The 14989-nt window shown below is 44.8% G+C and overlaps 1 protein-coding gene across 8 annotated transcripts in view; it reads left to right on the top strand.

Annotated features, from left to right (window-relative positions):
- The first annotated feature begins 541 nt into the window (after positions 1-541).
- The window catches only part of PTAFR (platelet activating factor receptor), a 37106-nt gene continuing 22658 nt past the window's right edge, over positions 542-14989 (top strand). For 7 of the 8 annotated variants that reach the window (XM_067725062.1, XM_067725061.1, XM_067725053.1 and 4 more), the window contains exon 1: positions 542-779. The gene's annotated coding sequence lies outside the window, so the exon portion shown is untranslated. Of the gene's footprint in view, positions 780-13500; positions 14216-14989 lie in introns of those variants that run through there. The other variant, XM_067725054.1, reaches the window with a different exon arrangement.

Below are 14989 nucleotides of genomic sequence, written 5' to 3'. Positions count from 1 at the left end.
GAGAGCCGGGATGCTGCATCTCCCCTCACACGGGGCTGGCTTCAGGGGGCAGAATTTTCTCTTTCCTGACAGACTGGGCATCCCTGAGGGCAGGCCGTCTCCTCCTTGGCTGGGGGCACTTGTGGGCAGGTTGTCACACCCATTGGACCGTGGCTTCCTGTGGGCAAGACTGGCTGTGCGTCCTCTCAGACAGGGGTATCTTCTGAAAGCAGCTTTGGGCGTTTTCTAGCACCGTGGGGCTCGCTGGATTGGGGCAGCTCCCACTGAAGCTCGGGCTCCTGAAACAGGGCTGAGCCCTCCCTAGGTCAGGGCCCATCTCCCCCTCAGACCAGGAACCCCGTTCCTCCCTTCTCTACCAGCCCAGGCCCGGCCCTTCCTCCCAGAGGGGCTCTGCATTAGATGGACCAGCCCAGTGTTGCTGGCTGAGCTGATGTGCAGAGAGAGAGAGCGAGAGAGAGCGCGTGTCCCGGCTGGGTGTGAGTATTCTTGGTGACCTTGGAGTTGGGGCCCCACCCAAGGAGCTGGCTTCCTGGCCTTGTGCTCACCCAGCAGAGCCTACAGGCAGGGCTTCCCTAATCCTTCATCCGCCACTGCTAACCGGGGACGGCAGCCTCAAGTGAGTCACGCACCTGGGTCTGGGCCCGCCTTCTGCCTCCTTCCTGTTCCTTCCTCGCTTCCTGAGCTCCCTGAGAAGCCAGCAGGAAACATGCTCTCGGCGGCCCCAACCTCCCCCTCGGCCTCTTGTCGCCTCCTAGACCACTGTCCCTGCAGTTCCTCAGGTAAGAGGCTGGTGGCCTGGGGGACAGGGTCAGGTTTGGCTACTTTGTCTGGCTGCTCTGCATAATCCTTGAGGCGGGTCAGGCTCCGGAGGGGTCCGCCCAGCTGGGTTATGTCAGACTCCCCCCCACCCCCCGCCGTCAGCACCCCTCATGGACACACAACCCCCTTTATCACTCACAGACACAGCACACATCCTTTCACCCCTCATAGACATTTAACACACACAATCACCAACAGACGTGGCATTCCCTCACACACTTCACAGAAAACACACCCTCATCACCCGCAGACACCGTTCATGGCCCCTCACAAATACACGTCATACAACAGACCCTTGACATCCACTGACCCCACCCACTACACACAATACACACAGTCACAATTGACAGAATAGTCCCTTGTAGGATGTATGTTGTAACTCACAGGATGAAATACACATCCTTATAGACATACAACATGTACAATAACACTGACGCACAGAACACATGAACCCTTGCAGGACACAAGAAGCCCAGACTTGAAAGACCCTCCACTCACTCACGGCAAACAAACCTCTCCACACACACACGCACACACACCCACCCACCCATGCGGTCACACATACATATCATAGAAACTCCTCACACCCCGAAACAGGTCCCCAAGATCCTTGGGTGTTACTGCTCAGCTGGGGCAGGGGCTGGGGCCCAGCCAGCAGCATTATCCCCACTTCTCACCTCCCCCGCGTTGGACCCTGTTTGTGTACTGGGGGGCAGCCAGGAGCAGAGCTGGGGGTCTGGGTCACATCATGGAGCATGATGCAAGGGGCCGCCTTTCCCAGCGGTCTGAGTGCAGCTTCCTGATGGCCCTGGGACTCCACACAAGCTGATGATAAAAAAAAAAACCAGCTAGCATTTATCACATGCCTACTGTGAGTCAGACATACCGCTCACTGATTTTGCAAGTATTATTCTTATTTAATTATGTGATACCTTTATGAAGTAGATAGATACCATTATCCTCATTTTGCAGCTATGTTTCGATATAGGCTCAGAGAGGTTAAGAAACTTCCCCGATATGCCACAGCTAGGAGGCAGCAGCGGGATTTAGACATAAGTAAGTCTGACCTCAGACTCCACTTCTTTTTTCTTTTAAAATTAATTAATTATTGCTGTGTTGGATCGTTGTTGCTGCGCGCAGACTTTCTCTAGTTACGGCCAGTTACTCTTTGTTGGGGTGTGTGGGCTTCTCATTGCGGGGCTTCTCTTGTTGCAGCACACGGGCTCTAGGCGCATGGACTTCGGTAGTTGTGGCACATGGGCTCAGTAGTTGTGGCTCACAGGCTCTAGAGCGCAGGCTCAGTAGTTGTGGTGCACGGGCTTAGTTGCTCTGTGGTTCCCGGACCAGGGCTTGAATCCATGTCCCCTGCACTGGCAAGCGGATTCTTTTTTTTTTCTCCATTTGTTTATTTTTGTTTTTATTTCCTTTACTCTAGGAGGTAGATCAAAAAGATCTTGCTGTGATTTATGTCAAAGAGTGTTCTTCCTATGTTTTCCTCTAAGAGTTTTATAGTGTCTGGTCTTACATTTAGGTCTCGAATCCATTTTGAGTTTATTTTTGTGTATGGTGTTAGGGAGTGTTCTAATTTCATTCTTTTACATGTAGCTGTCCAGTTTTCCCAGCACCACTTATTGAAGAGACTGTCTTTTCTCCATTGTATATCCTTGCCTCCTTTGTCATAGATTAGTTGACCATAGGTGTGTGGGTTTATCTCTGGGCTTTCTATCCTGTTCCCTTGATCTATATTTCTGTTTTTGTGCCAGTACCATATTGTCTTGATTACTGTAGCTTTGTACTATAGTCTGAAGTCAGGGAGTCTGATTCCTCCAGCTCCTTTCTTTTCCCTCAATATCGCCTTGGCTATTTGGGGTCTTTTATGTCTCCATACAAATTTTAAGATTTTTTTGTTCTAGTTCTGTAAAATATGCGATTGGTAATTTGATAGGGATTGCACTGAATCTGTATATTGCTTTGGGTAGTATAGTCATTTTCACAATGTTGATTCTTCCAATCCAAGATGTCTCTCCATCTGTTTGTATCATCTTTAATTTCTTTCATCAGTGTCTTGTAGTTTTCTGCATACAGGTCTTTTGTCTCCCTAGGTAGGTTTATTCCTAGGTATTTTATTCTTTTTTTTTTTTTTTTTTTTGCTGTGGGTTTGTCATATATGGCCTTTATTATGTTGAAGTAGGTTCCCCCTATGCCCACTTTCTGGAGAGTTTTTATCATAAATGGGTGTTGAATTTTGTCAAAAGCTTTTTCTGCATCTAGTGAGATGATCATATGGTTTTTATTCTTCAATTTGTTAATATGGTGTATCACATTGATTGATTTGCATATACTGAAGAATCCTTGCATCCCTGGGATAAATTCCATTTGATCATGGTGTATGATCCTTTTAATGTGTTGTTGGATTCTGTTTGCTAGTATTTTGTTGAGGATTTTTGCATCTATATTCATCAGTGAGATTGGTCTGCAATTTTCTTCTTTTGTAGTATCTTTGACTGGTTTTCCTTCCTTGTCTCTTGTAACATTCTTTATTTTAAAGTCTATTATATCTGATATGAGTATTGCTACTCCAGCTTTCTTTTGATTTCCATTTGCATGGAATATCTTTTTCCATCCCCTCACTTTCAGTCTGTAAGTGTCCTAGGTCTGTAGTGGGTCTCTTGTAGACATACCCATACATATATATGCGTCCTGTTTTTGTATCCATTCAGCAAGCCCATGTCTTTTGGTTGAAGCATTTAATCCATTCACGTTTAAGGTATTATTGATATGTATGTTCCTATTATCATTTTCTTAATTGTTTTGAGTTTGTTTTTGTAGGTCCTTTTCTTCTCTTGTGTTTCTCACTTAGAGAAGTTCCTTTAGCATTTGTTGTAGAGCTGGTTTGGTGGTGCTGAATTCTCTTAGCTTTTGCTTATCTGTAAAGTTTTTGATTTCTCCATTGAATCTGAATTAGATCCTTGTTGGGTAGAGTAATCTTGGTTGTAGGTTCTTTCCTTTCATCACTTTAAATATATTATGCCACTCCCTTTTGGCTTGTAGCGATTCTGCTGAGAAATCAGCTGTTAACCTTATGGGAGTTCCCTTGTATGTTAGTTGTCATTTTTCCCTTGCTGTTTTCAATAATTTTTTTGTCTTTAATTTTTGTCAATTTGATTACTATGTGTCTCGGCGTGTTTCTCTTTGAGTTTATCCTGCCTGGGACTCTCTGCGCTTCCTGGACTTGGGTGGCTATTTCCTTTCCCATGTTAGGGAAGTTTTTGACTATAATCTCTTCCAATATTTTCTCGGGTCCTTTCTCTCTCTCTTCTCCTTCTGGGACCCCTATAATGCGAATATTGTTGTGTTTAATGTTGTCCCAAAAGTCTCTTAGGCTGTCTTCATTTCTTTTCATTCTTTTTTCTTTATTCTGTTCCGCGGCATTGAATTCCACCACTCTGTCTTCCAGGTCCCTTATCCGTTCTTCTGCCTCAGTTATTCTACTATTGATTCCTTCTAGTGTATTTTTCATTTCAGTTATTGTATTGTTCATCTCTGTTTGTTTGTTCTTTAATTCTTCTGGGTGTTTTTTCTTTAATTCTTCTAGGTCTTTGTTAAACGTTTCTTGCATCTTCTTGATCTTTGCCTGCATTATTTTTCCGAGGTCCTGTATCACCTTCACTATCATTATTCTGAATTTTTTTCTGGAAGGTTGCCTATCTCCACTTCATTGAGTTGTTTTTCTGGGGTTTTATCTTGTTCCTTCATCTGGTACATAGCCCTCTGTCTTTTCATCTTGTCTATCTTTCTGTGAAAGTGGTTTTTGTTCCACAAGCTGCAGGATTGTAGTTCTTCTTGCTTCTGCTGTCTGCCCTCTGGGGCAGGCAGATTCTTAAGTGCTGTGCCACCAGGGAAGTCCCTCCACTTCTTTATTATTTATTAAAAATAAAAAAAGTTTTTTTTAAAGAGGTAACAAATGAGCAAGTCAAAAGTTCAGTAGATAGAAAAGGACACACAGTGAAAAGACTCCCTCTGATCCTTGTTCTCAAAACACCCAATTTTGCTGTCTGGGGGAAACCCCCTGAGTTACCCCTTGGAGACCTCTCTTTTTTTTTTGCTGCCCTTGTGGCTTGTAGGATGTTTTTCCCCCGACCAGGGATTGTACGCATGTTCCTGGGGCCCCAGCCATGAAAGTGTGGAGTCCTAACCACTGGACTGCCAGGGAATTCCTGACCTCTCTTTTAACAACAGTTACAGGGCAGTCTAGCAGTAAGAGTTCCAAGTGCAGTGCCCAGACTCTGGGGGCTTCCTATGTCCTCCCCCTCCTCTATCTGCCGGGGTGAGGAGTGGGGCCAGAAGGTCTAAGCCTCCTTCCAACCTAAGACCTAAGTCCACTCCTGCCCTAAATCCTCAGGGAGACCCTTGCCTTTGATTCTGCTGGACCTGGATCTTCTCCCCCTTATCTCACCCCTGGGGGCCCTGCCACACCCCTGAGTCTTCCTTTCAGGATCCAGTGCAGGATGAGGTGACCCCTCTTACAAGCTGGTGGAGGGGAGCAGTTCTCACTGCTGTCAAAGGTGTGCCCAGTCTGAAGAGGGGGAGCAGGTGGGACTCAGCCCTGACCAGAGGAGGGAGAGGATGAGGGAGAAGAAGGGGGAGAGGAGGGAGGAGAATGAGGACTAGCTGCCTGGCACTGTCCTTTACAGACGTAATGCCATGATGAGGTTGGCGGTGTCATTCCTGCTTTACAAATGAAGAATCTGAGGCTCAGGGGGCCCAGTGGTTAAGAGGCAGAGTTTGAGGGAGGATGAGTAAATGAGAAAGAGAGAGAGAGAGTCAGAGAGAGAAACTGAGGTTATGATGAGGAGGAGTAAGAGGATTCAGGGCTGCCAAGCATCAGGGCTGGCCATCCCCGAGAGGGCTCTCATAGTGAACCTGCTGCCCAAGTGACTTATGGGTTCTGAGGCCTCTGGTTTTGTAGTAATCCCCCTCCTCCAGTGATTCTTTCTCTCTTCTGTTCATTTGCACTATTTGTCTATCTTTGTGCTTTTTTTCTGTCCGTGTGTGCATGGCTGACTTGCAGAATCTTAGTTCCCTGAGCAGGGATTGAACCTGGGCCCTCCGCAGTGAAAGTGCAGACTCCTAACCACCGGATCGCCAGGGAATTCCCCATCCTATCTTAATTACTTCAACTTTATAGTGAATCTTGATATACAATGTGGCATTTTCTTGGCTTATTCTCCAAATTATCTAGGCAAATCTCAGACTTAGGTTATATATATAAATACGTATTACAAATTCCTGTGCACCTACTGCTGAGTTAACTAGAATATTACAGATATAATAGGAATCTCCTGTGTATCCTCACTAAATCTGCTCCCTCCCTCTCTCCCCAGAGGTAATCATAACCTGAATATTTCTTTATATGTTGATGCATATGTAGTGTGTCCACTAATAATAATAATGTTTAAAGTCTTAGGAAATAGTATCATGCTGTATGCATCCTTCTGCAACTTGCTTTTCTAGTTAAGCATTATGTTTGTTGTCCAGGTTATTACATGTAGCTCTGTTCATTTTTACATATGTATAGGATTACATTGAGAAACATACAAATATTAATATTTCCAGTATGTAACTAGGAATAATGTGCATTTTCAACTTTATTATGAAATTAATTTCCAAAATGGTGGTGCCATTTGTAGTTTCTTTTTATCAGTGTAATGAGGGTTTCTTTTTTTTTTTTTTTGCGGTACGCTGGCCTCTCACTGTTGTGGTCTCTCCCGTTGCGGAGCACAGGCTCCGGACGCGCAGGCTCAGTGGCCATGGCTCACGGGCCCAGCCGCTCCGTGGCATGTGGGATCTTCCCGGACCGGGGCACGAAACCGTGTCCCCTGCATCAGCAGGCGGACTCTCAACCACTGCGCCACCAGGGAAGCCCAGGGTTTCTATTTTTTTTTTACATCCTTCCCAATACTTGGAATTGGCAGACTTTCATTTTTTCCAATCTGGTGGTTGGTTGTTTTAATTTGAACTCCTGATTTTTTGAAATGTTAACCATATTTTTATGGTTTCTTAGCCTTCAGACTTTTTCTTCTGTAAATTGCCTACTTCTTCTTTTACCCATTTTTCTATTGGGCTTGTCTTGTTTTTGATTTTTAGAAATTTATATTATGTTATGCCTGAAAATTCTTTGATATATATGATACAAATATCTTCTCCTGGTCTGTGACTTGTCTCTTTACTATTTTTATAGTATCTTTTGATATACACAGTTTTAAACTTTATATGGTCATATTTATCAAAGTTTTCTTTGTTATTTATAATTTCTATGTCTTAATTTAAGAAAATTTCCCAGACCCTTAGCTCATATTGTCCCCTATTTTCTCCCAAAGCTTTTTCTATTTTGCTTTTCATAGTTAGGTCTTTATGCCAGTTGGAATTTAATTCTGGATATAGTGCAAGGTAGGAATCTAATTTTATTATTTTTTTCCCCTAATGGATAGCCAATGATTTGCATCAATATCTACTCTTCTTTTATTGATCTGTAATGGCAACTCTGTCATATGTATCAAGGTTCCATATGTGTGATCTCTATTTGTGATCTCTCTTTCTGGGATCTCTATTCTATTCCTTTGGTCTATCTGCTTGTCCCTTTGTTAGTACTTAATACTACCCTGTCTTACTACTATAACTTTATAATAAGACTTGATACATCATAGGGGAAATTCTATCATGTGTCCTTATTGTTTGCATGTTCTCATTGTACTTCAGAAATTTCTTGGCTCTTTGCTTTTTCACTTGGAGTTTTAGGATCAGCTTGTAAAGTTCCTTGCAGAACTCTACTGGGACTTTTTTTTTTGAGTGCTTTACATATGCTATTTTTTCCCCAGCTTTATTGAGGTATAATTGACAAATGCAATTGTAAGATATTTAAGGTGTACATCATAGTAAACCCTAACCCTAACCCTAACATTGTAAAAGGATTCCCACCATCTAGTTAATTAACATCTATCGGGATTTTGATTGAACTGGCACTGAATTTATTGATTAAATCGGGAAGAACTTCTATCTTTATGATACTGACAGTCCCATGCATGAATATTTTACACCTATCCATCCATCTAGTTCTTATTCAATAATTTTATAAGTTCCTACATCAAGACCTTACACGTATCTTTGGCCAAGACAGTTTTCTTGGTATCATAAATTGTGTCTTGAAAATGACATTTTCTGTTTATTGCTTGTTTATAGGAACATGATTGATTTCGTTTGTTTGTTTGTTTGGCTGTGCCGTGCAGCTTGTGGAATTGAACCCGGGCTATGGCAGTGAAAACACCGAGTCCTAACCACTGGACTGCTAGGGAATTCCTGGAACATGATTGATTTTTATTATTGATTTTATATCCAGAAATCTTGCTGAAGTCTTTTGTTGATTCTAATAATTTGTCCATGGAATTGCTTTAATTTTTCTGTAAATCATATTGCATGTGAAAATGACAGTTTTGCTTTTCCTTTCCAATCTTCATAACTTTTTAAAAAATCAATTAATTTTTTTGGCTGTGTCAGGTCTTAGTTGCGGCAAGCGGCTCATTGTGGCACGAGGAATATTTTCGTTGGGGCGCTCGGGCTCTTCGTTGTGGCGCTTGGGCTTCTCTCTAGTTGTGGCACGCGGGCTCCAGGGCACGTGGGCTCTGTAGTTTGCTGCACATGGGCTCTCTAGTTGAGGCGTGAGAGCTCAGTAGTTGTGGCACGCGGGCTTAGTTGCCCTGCGGCATGTGGGATCTTAGTTCCCCGAGCAGGGATTGAACCAGTGCCCCCTGCATTGGAAGGTGGATTCTTTACCACTGGACCACCAGGGAAGTCCCAAGGCCACTCTTTAAATAAGCAATCCCTTATTTTCCTGATGATAAGATTCCCAAAATATATTTTTTTGGCTGCATGTCTTGTGGAATTTTAGTTCCCCGACCAGGGACTGAATCTGGGTCCTCGGCAGTGAGAACTTGGAGTCCTAACCACTGGCCTGCAGGGAATTCCGTCAAAAGGTTTTTTTAGGCCTACTTGAATATATAAACTCTTTAGAATGTAGATGATATAATCCTGAGTTTCTCAACCTCAGCACTATTAACATGTTGAGCCAAAGAAATGTTTTTGTTGTAGGGACTGTTCTGTACATTGTAGGTTGGTTGGCAGCCTTGCTGGTCTCTACCCACTAGATGTCAGCAGCACCCCAGTCCCCTCCTCCCCTGCCACTTGTGACAACCAAAAATGCGTCCAGACATTGACAAATGTCCTTGGAGGGCAAAGTAGCCCCTGGTGAGAATGACTGCTAGAGTCAAATGCCTGCTTATAATATTTAATTCATCCTTTTAAAAAATTATTTTATTTTATTTTTTAAATTGAAGTATAGTTGATTTACAATGTTGTGTTAGCTTCAGGTGTGCAGCAAAGTGATTCAGTTTAATTTATTCTTTTGGTTACTGACATAATCATTTTGGACAATAATTTACTATTTTATTATTTTGAGAGTGCTTCTTTACACTCTCAAGTTTCATGAGACTAATTTATTCACACTCAGTTTGTACATCATTGAAGTCAGCATCTTTATTGTTATTCTTTTCTTTCATTTAACAGAATTTTCCAGGTTACAATGTTTTTACTTCCATTTATGTTGTATGAGATACAGCACCTAACATCCTAATGAGACGCTATCATAAGAAAAGTCCATCCCAAGACACAATTATTCATTATATAGCATTGAGACAATTTTCTTTTTCACTGTTGTTCTCACCTCTAAAATCTAAACAAGCGTTGAATTATTTTAAAGAACAAACAACAAAGAAACACTTTTCTTATAAAAAATTACAAATACATACAAGAGTGCACTTAATGGTATAATGGATCCCTACATACCATCAGCCAACTTCAACAATTATCAACCCATTTTTTTCAGTTGAGGTACGTCCCATTTTATTTTGAAGCAAATCCCAAATACATAATTTCATCGGTAAATATTTCATATGTTTCTCTAAAGGATAAGAATTCTTTTTAACATAACTGTGAAGTCATTAACCTAACCATCAACATTAATTCCTTAATATAATTGAATATCTGATGTGTTCAAATTTCTGATTGTCTCATAAGTTTCTCTTTCTTTGCCTCTCTCTCTCTCTCTCACTCTCTGTCTAGTTTGTTTGAATCAGAATCCCAAAAAGGCTCACACACAGCAATTTGGCTGCTATGCCTCTTAATTCTCATAATCTATAGGTTCTTCCATCATCTTTTTTTCTCCCTTATAATTTATTTGTTGAAGAAACCATGTTGCTTGTTCTGTGCGTTCACTGCTGTCTGAATTTGCTGAGGGTACCCTATGATCTGTTCCTCTTCTCTATTTCCTGTAAACTGGTGGTTGAACTTGCTGATTCTGTTTCTTTTTCCTTGGCAAGACTATTTCATAGGTAGTGTTGTGAATTGAGCACGCACAAACACAACTTTATTAGAAAAGTTTCCAAACACACAAGAAGAGAGGGAAGAGTATAATAAATCCCTGTGCGCCTGTATTAGTTTCCTACAGCTGCTGTAACAAATGACTGCAAGCTTGGCAGCTTAAAACAACACACATTTATTCTCTTACAATTCTGGAGGCCAGAACTCCAAAATCAGTTTCTTTTTTTTTTCTTTTTGGCGTTCTCTCCAGAGGCTCTAGAGCGGAGGCCATTCCTTGTCTCTTCCAGCTTCTGGTAGCTGCTGGTGTTCCTGGCTAGTGGCCATATCACTCTGCCTCTGTGGCCACATTGCCTTCTTTTCTGTCTGTATCAAGTTTTCCTCTCTTACTCAGGTGCTGGTGATTGCATTAAGGCTCAGTTGGATAATCTGGGATAATCTCCTCATTTCAAGAGCAGTAATTCAATTGTACATGCAAAATCTTTGCCACATAAGGTAACATGTACAGGTTCCAGAGATTAGGACCTGATATTTGTGAGGACCATTATTCAGCCTACAAAATACCCATTCTCTAGATTCAATATTTTGTCTCTCTCTCTCTTTTTCTTTCCTTCGTTCCTTTCATCCTTCCCTTCCCTCCCCTCCCCTCCTCTCTCTCTCTCCCCTTATTTTACTGTAATATTTTAAACCATTTCCCTGTAATTTCATCCCTAAATATTTCCATATATATGAACATTTTCTTATATAACCACACCACCATTATGCTCTAATAAAATTTTTTAAATCCCTTAGAACCATCTAAAATCCTGCCCATATGAAATTCTCCCTGATTTTCTCAAATGTGTCTGTCCTGGATATCTTCTGTTTTCCCCTCCAGATCCACTCTCCACCCATCTCCACCCAACTCTGTGCCCCCAGAGGCTGATCTGTATGGACAACATTATCCATCTCCTTTGCTTCTGGTTGGGCTCAGCCAATGGGAGGCACTGGTAAGAAACCAGAGGGTGGAAGAAGAGAGAGATTTGGGTATTTATGTCCTGGTTCCCCCTCTGCCTGGTCATTGACGACCAGCTACAACAGCCTACACAAGGTCACAACTCGTGTCAGGCAGCCTTTTCCAAATAGCTACCCTCTTTGTCTTCCAGCAACTGCCCCCTCTCCTCAGGATGAAAAGGGCATCCCACTCTTGGCAGCCTTGGACGACTACACTATTCCTTTTGGTTCTCTAGACCTGCCTGCATCTCTTTAAGTAATCCCTTCCTCCTCAGATTGCCCACGTTGAGTGTGCCATCTCTTTCCAGGACCCTAACTGATACATGTATCTTTTTACAGTTGACTTGACTGATCCGGGTTCCAAACAAGACCCACAGGTTGCATTTGATTTTTTTTTTTTTTTTTGTCTGCGCTGCACGGCATGCAGGATCTTAGTTCCCTGACCAGGGATGGAACCCGTGTCCCCTGCGGTGGAAGAATGGTCTTAACCACTGGATCGCCAGGGAAGTTCCTGCATTTGATTTTTATATCTCTTAAGTCTCTTTTAATGTAGGGATTCCTAGATTAAAAGCCCCCTCGCCATTCCTCCCCCCGCCGTGGTTGTCGAAGGAACCGGGTCAGTTCTCCTGTAGATTGTCCTGGTCTCACATTCTGGATTTGGCAGATTGCTTCTCTGAAATGCCCTTTAATTTGTTCCTTTGTTGCCTGTATTTCCTACAAACTGAAGTTTGGATCTAAAGGCTTTATTAGATTCAGATTTGGATATATTTTGAAGTAGAACTGACAGAATTGGTAACAGAATGACGTGGGTGTGAGAGAGAGGAGTCAACCTCGGTTTCCTCATCTGTAAAATGCGGATAATAACCTCTGCCTACCTGCCCTGATTATTGATAATCTCAAAGAGTGCTGAACTGCGATTGCTCCGTGCACATACATGAGGGACTATTGAAAACCAGGCGTGAGCCTGGAGTTGAGCCAGGTGTCCTTCAGTCTGTGGTCAAGGTTGATCCTGGAGGTCCCTCTGTGCCTCTGGAACGTGGTGGCTGGGGGATGGCTGAGAAGGTGAAGCCAGTTTGGGAGAAGAGGATCTGGGTTGGGGAGCAGAGCTAGGGCCTCAGCTCTGGTGGATAGTTTGTGTGAAGGTTGAACGTGATGAACAGACCACCACGTTCTCTCCTGTCTCAGGTGCTCAAGGCTCAAAATGCCTCCAAGGGAGATGAGAAGGGATGACCAAACTGGGCCTTTTCAAAGTCCCTCTCAGGAGGCCTGGGCCACATCTTAGGATCTGAGGAGAGTGTGTGAATGAGCACGAGGAAGGAGGTGACGCTGGGCAGTTGTGAGTGAGGGCATGACAGATGTGACACCTGAGCTTGTGAGTGTGCAGGTGAGTAGGGAGATGTAATTATGACTGGGTATCTCTGCATGATGGTGTGTACTGAGTGTACGTGAGCGTGCAAGGGTTGTGTGCTTAGGTGGTTTGAGTGTGTCCACCTGTGTGTGATGGGGGTGCAGCTGGGGGAGGGGGCAGATTTTGGCTCTAGTTCTTCACATGTTAAAGGTGGTTTGTCCTTTGAGGTCCATTTTTGGCTTTGATAAGGAGCAGCAGTGGGGTCCCAAAGAGCAGGAGGGGGCCAGTCCAGACACCCAGGGCAGAGCTGAGGCCGGACCCTGCATGGGGCGTCAGGAGCCCGTACTACCACCTCTGCTTTGCACCTGCCCGGCTGTGGGACCCCGGTCCTGTCTAGACCTGTTTCCCGCCCTGTGTGGGAGGCTTTTGGGTTGGCTCTCAGCTGAGGGGCTTGCTTCCTTAGACAGTGTCCTCTGCAGTGCCCGGTGCCTGCGGGGCTCAATAAACGTTTATTGGTTAAATGAATGCATGGATAAATAGACTGGAAACTGAGGCAGGGAGCTTGGGCCCATCTCTCACCTCTGTTCACACAAAAAGCCTCCACCACCGGAATTTCACAGACACACACGCATGCACACTCACACGCACGCACGCACACTCACACACACATGCTCACACACATGCACACACACATGCACGCACGCTCACACACATGCACACTCACGCACAGGCTCACTGACAGACTCACCTGCGTTCACCTGCTCAGTTGCCCACACCTACTCACCCTCACCTATTCCCTCCAACTCACTCGCTGCCAAACTCCTGCCCCGGGTCTTGAGAGCCCTCCTCCCCGGCAATCCCAGCCCCGCAGGGCTCTGTCCCCATCGGTTCCTTGGCCTTGGTGCTCCTTGGTCGCCAGGGGAGCCCAGCCGGGCCATGGCACTGACCACAGAAGCTGTCCCGAGTTCCTCCCTTCTCCTCATCCTCTTTATATTCCAGCTGCCTCTCCCTTTCCTCCTTCTCTCCCTTTCTTTTGTCTTTTCTCTCATGCTCATGCACGCACACACACACACACACACACACACACACACACACACACACAGGCGCTCTTACTGTCTCATCTTTTTCTCTGTAACTCCCTTGGTTTTTGTCCTCAAATCTCATTCCTCTCATGCTCTCTCTCTGTGTTTACGTTTGTCTCTCTGTGTGTGCCTGTCTCCTCCATCTCTCCTTTCCCCTGACTCTCTCTCTTATTCTGTTTTCTCGCTCATGTCTCCTCTCCCCTCTCCCTCATACTTGTGCTGTCTCGAATGCACGCTCTCACCCCTCTTGCTCTCTCCCTGTCTGCTTCTTCTCTGCCTCCTCCCCAGCTCCCGGCTCGGTGGCCGCTGCCCACACCCCACCCTGCCCCTTTCTCTGCGAGAAACCTCCGAGCAGCGCCCAGGGCCTGGGTGACCCAACTCTGAGGTTTCTGTGGAGGGGCCCTGGGGTCATGACGTTTCCTCCTGTGGGTGACTTGGCAGGGATGTGCTCTGTTTCCTCACTTCTGCGATTCCAGACAGCACAGAGGCCGGGGCTGCAGACAGATACTCAGACCTGACAGAGGCGGCCGCTGCCCCGGGACAGGTAAGAGGCGTCCCAGGCCTGGCCGGGCCAGGAGGAGGTGTGTTACAATGTCCTCAGGAGACCAAGGTCATGGCCCCTAGACTGTGTCTAAGCAAACAAGTGCTTCTGTTTTGGGGTTTATTTTTAATTTTTAAAATTAATTAATTAATTCATTTTTGGCTGCGTTGGGTCTTCCTTACTGCGCAAGGCTTTCTCTAGTTGCGGTGAGCGGGGGCTACTCTTTGTTGCAGCCCACAGGCTCCTCACTGCGGTGGCTTCTCTTGTTGTGGAGCTTGGACTCTAGGCACGTGGGTTTCAGTAGTTGTGGCACGCGGGCTCAGTAGCTGTGGCTCGCAGGCTCTAGAGCTCAGGCTCAGTAGTTGTGGCGCTCGGGCTTAGTTGCTCTGCGGCAACTGGGATCTTCCCGGACGAGGGCTTGAACCCTTGTCCCCTGCATTGACAGGCAGATTCTTAGCCACTGCACCACCAGGGAAGTCCCAGTGTTTCTGCTTTTAAGGGAATGTTTTGGCATCTTCTTCAGGCCCAGAGGCTCTTGCTTAAAAAGAATTCCTCGTGACCAAACTTTCCCAGGGAATTTAATTCCCTCTTTGGTTCTCTAAGGCCAAGGCAGTGCTGAAGTGACCTCAGAGACCTCACTTGGAAGTGGTGAAGGTGATGAGAGGGGGCTACCTAGATGTCAGGGGCTGGAAGCCATCTGCTTTACTAGCTGTGTGGCCTTGACCATGTCACATCCCCGCTCTGTGCCTCCGTTTCCCAAACTGTCAAATAAGGATA

Source organism: Pseudorca crassidens, chromosome 2 (genome assembly GCF_039906515.1).
Source record: "Pseudorca crassidens isolate mPseCra1 chromosome 2, mPseCra1.hap1, whole genome shotgun sequence".
Lineage (NCBI taxonomy): Eukaryota > Metazoa > Chordata > Mammalia > Artiodactyla > Delphinidae > Pseudorca > Pseudorca crassidens.
Note: the sequence above shows the minus strand (reverse complement) of the source record. Positions and strands in the feature narration are given on the sequence as shown.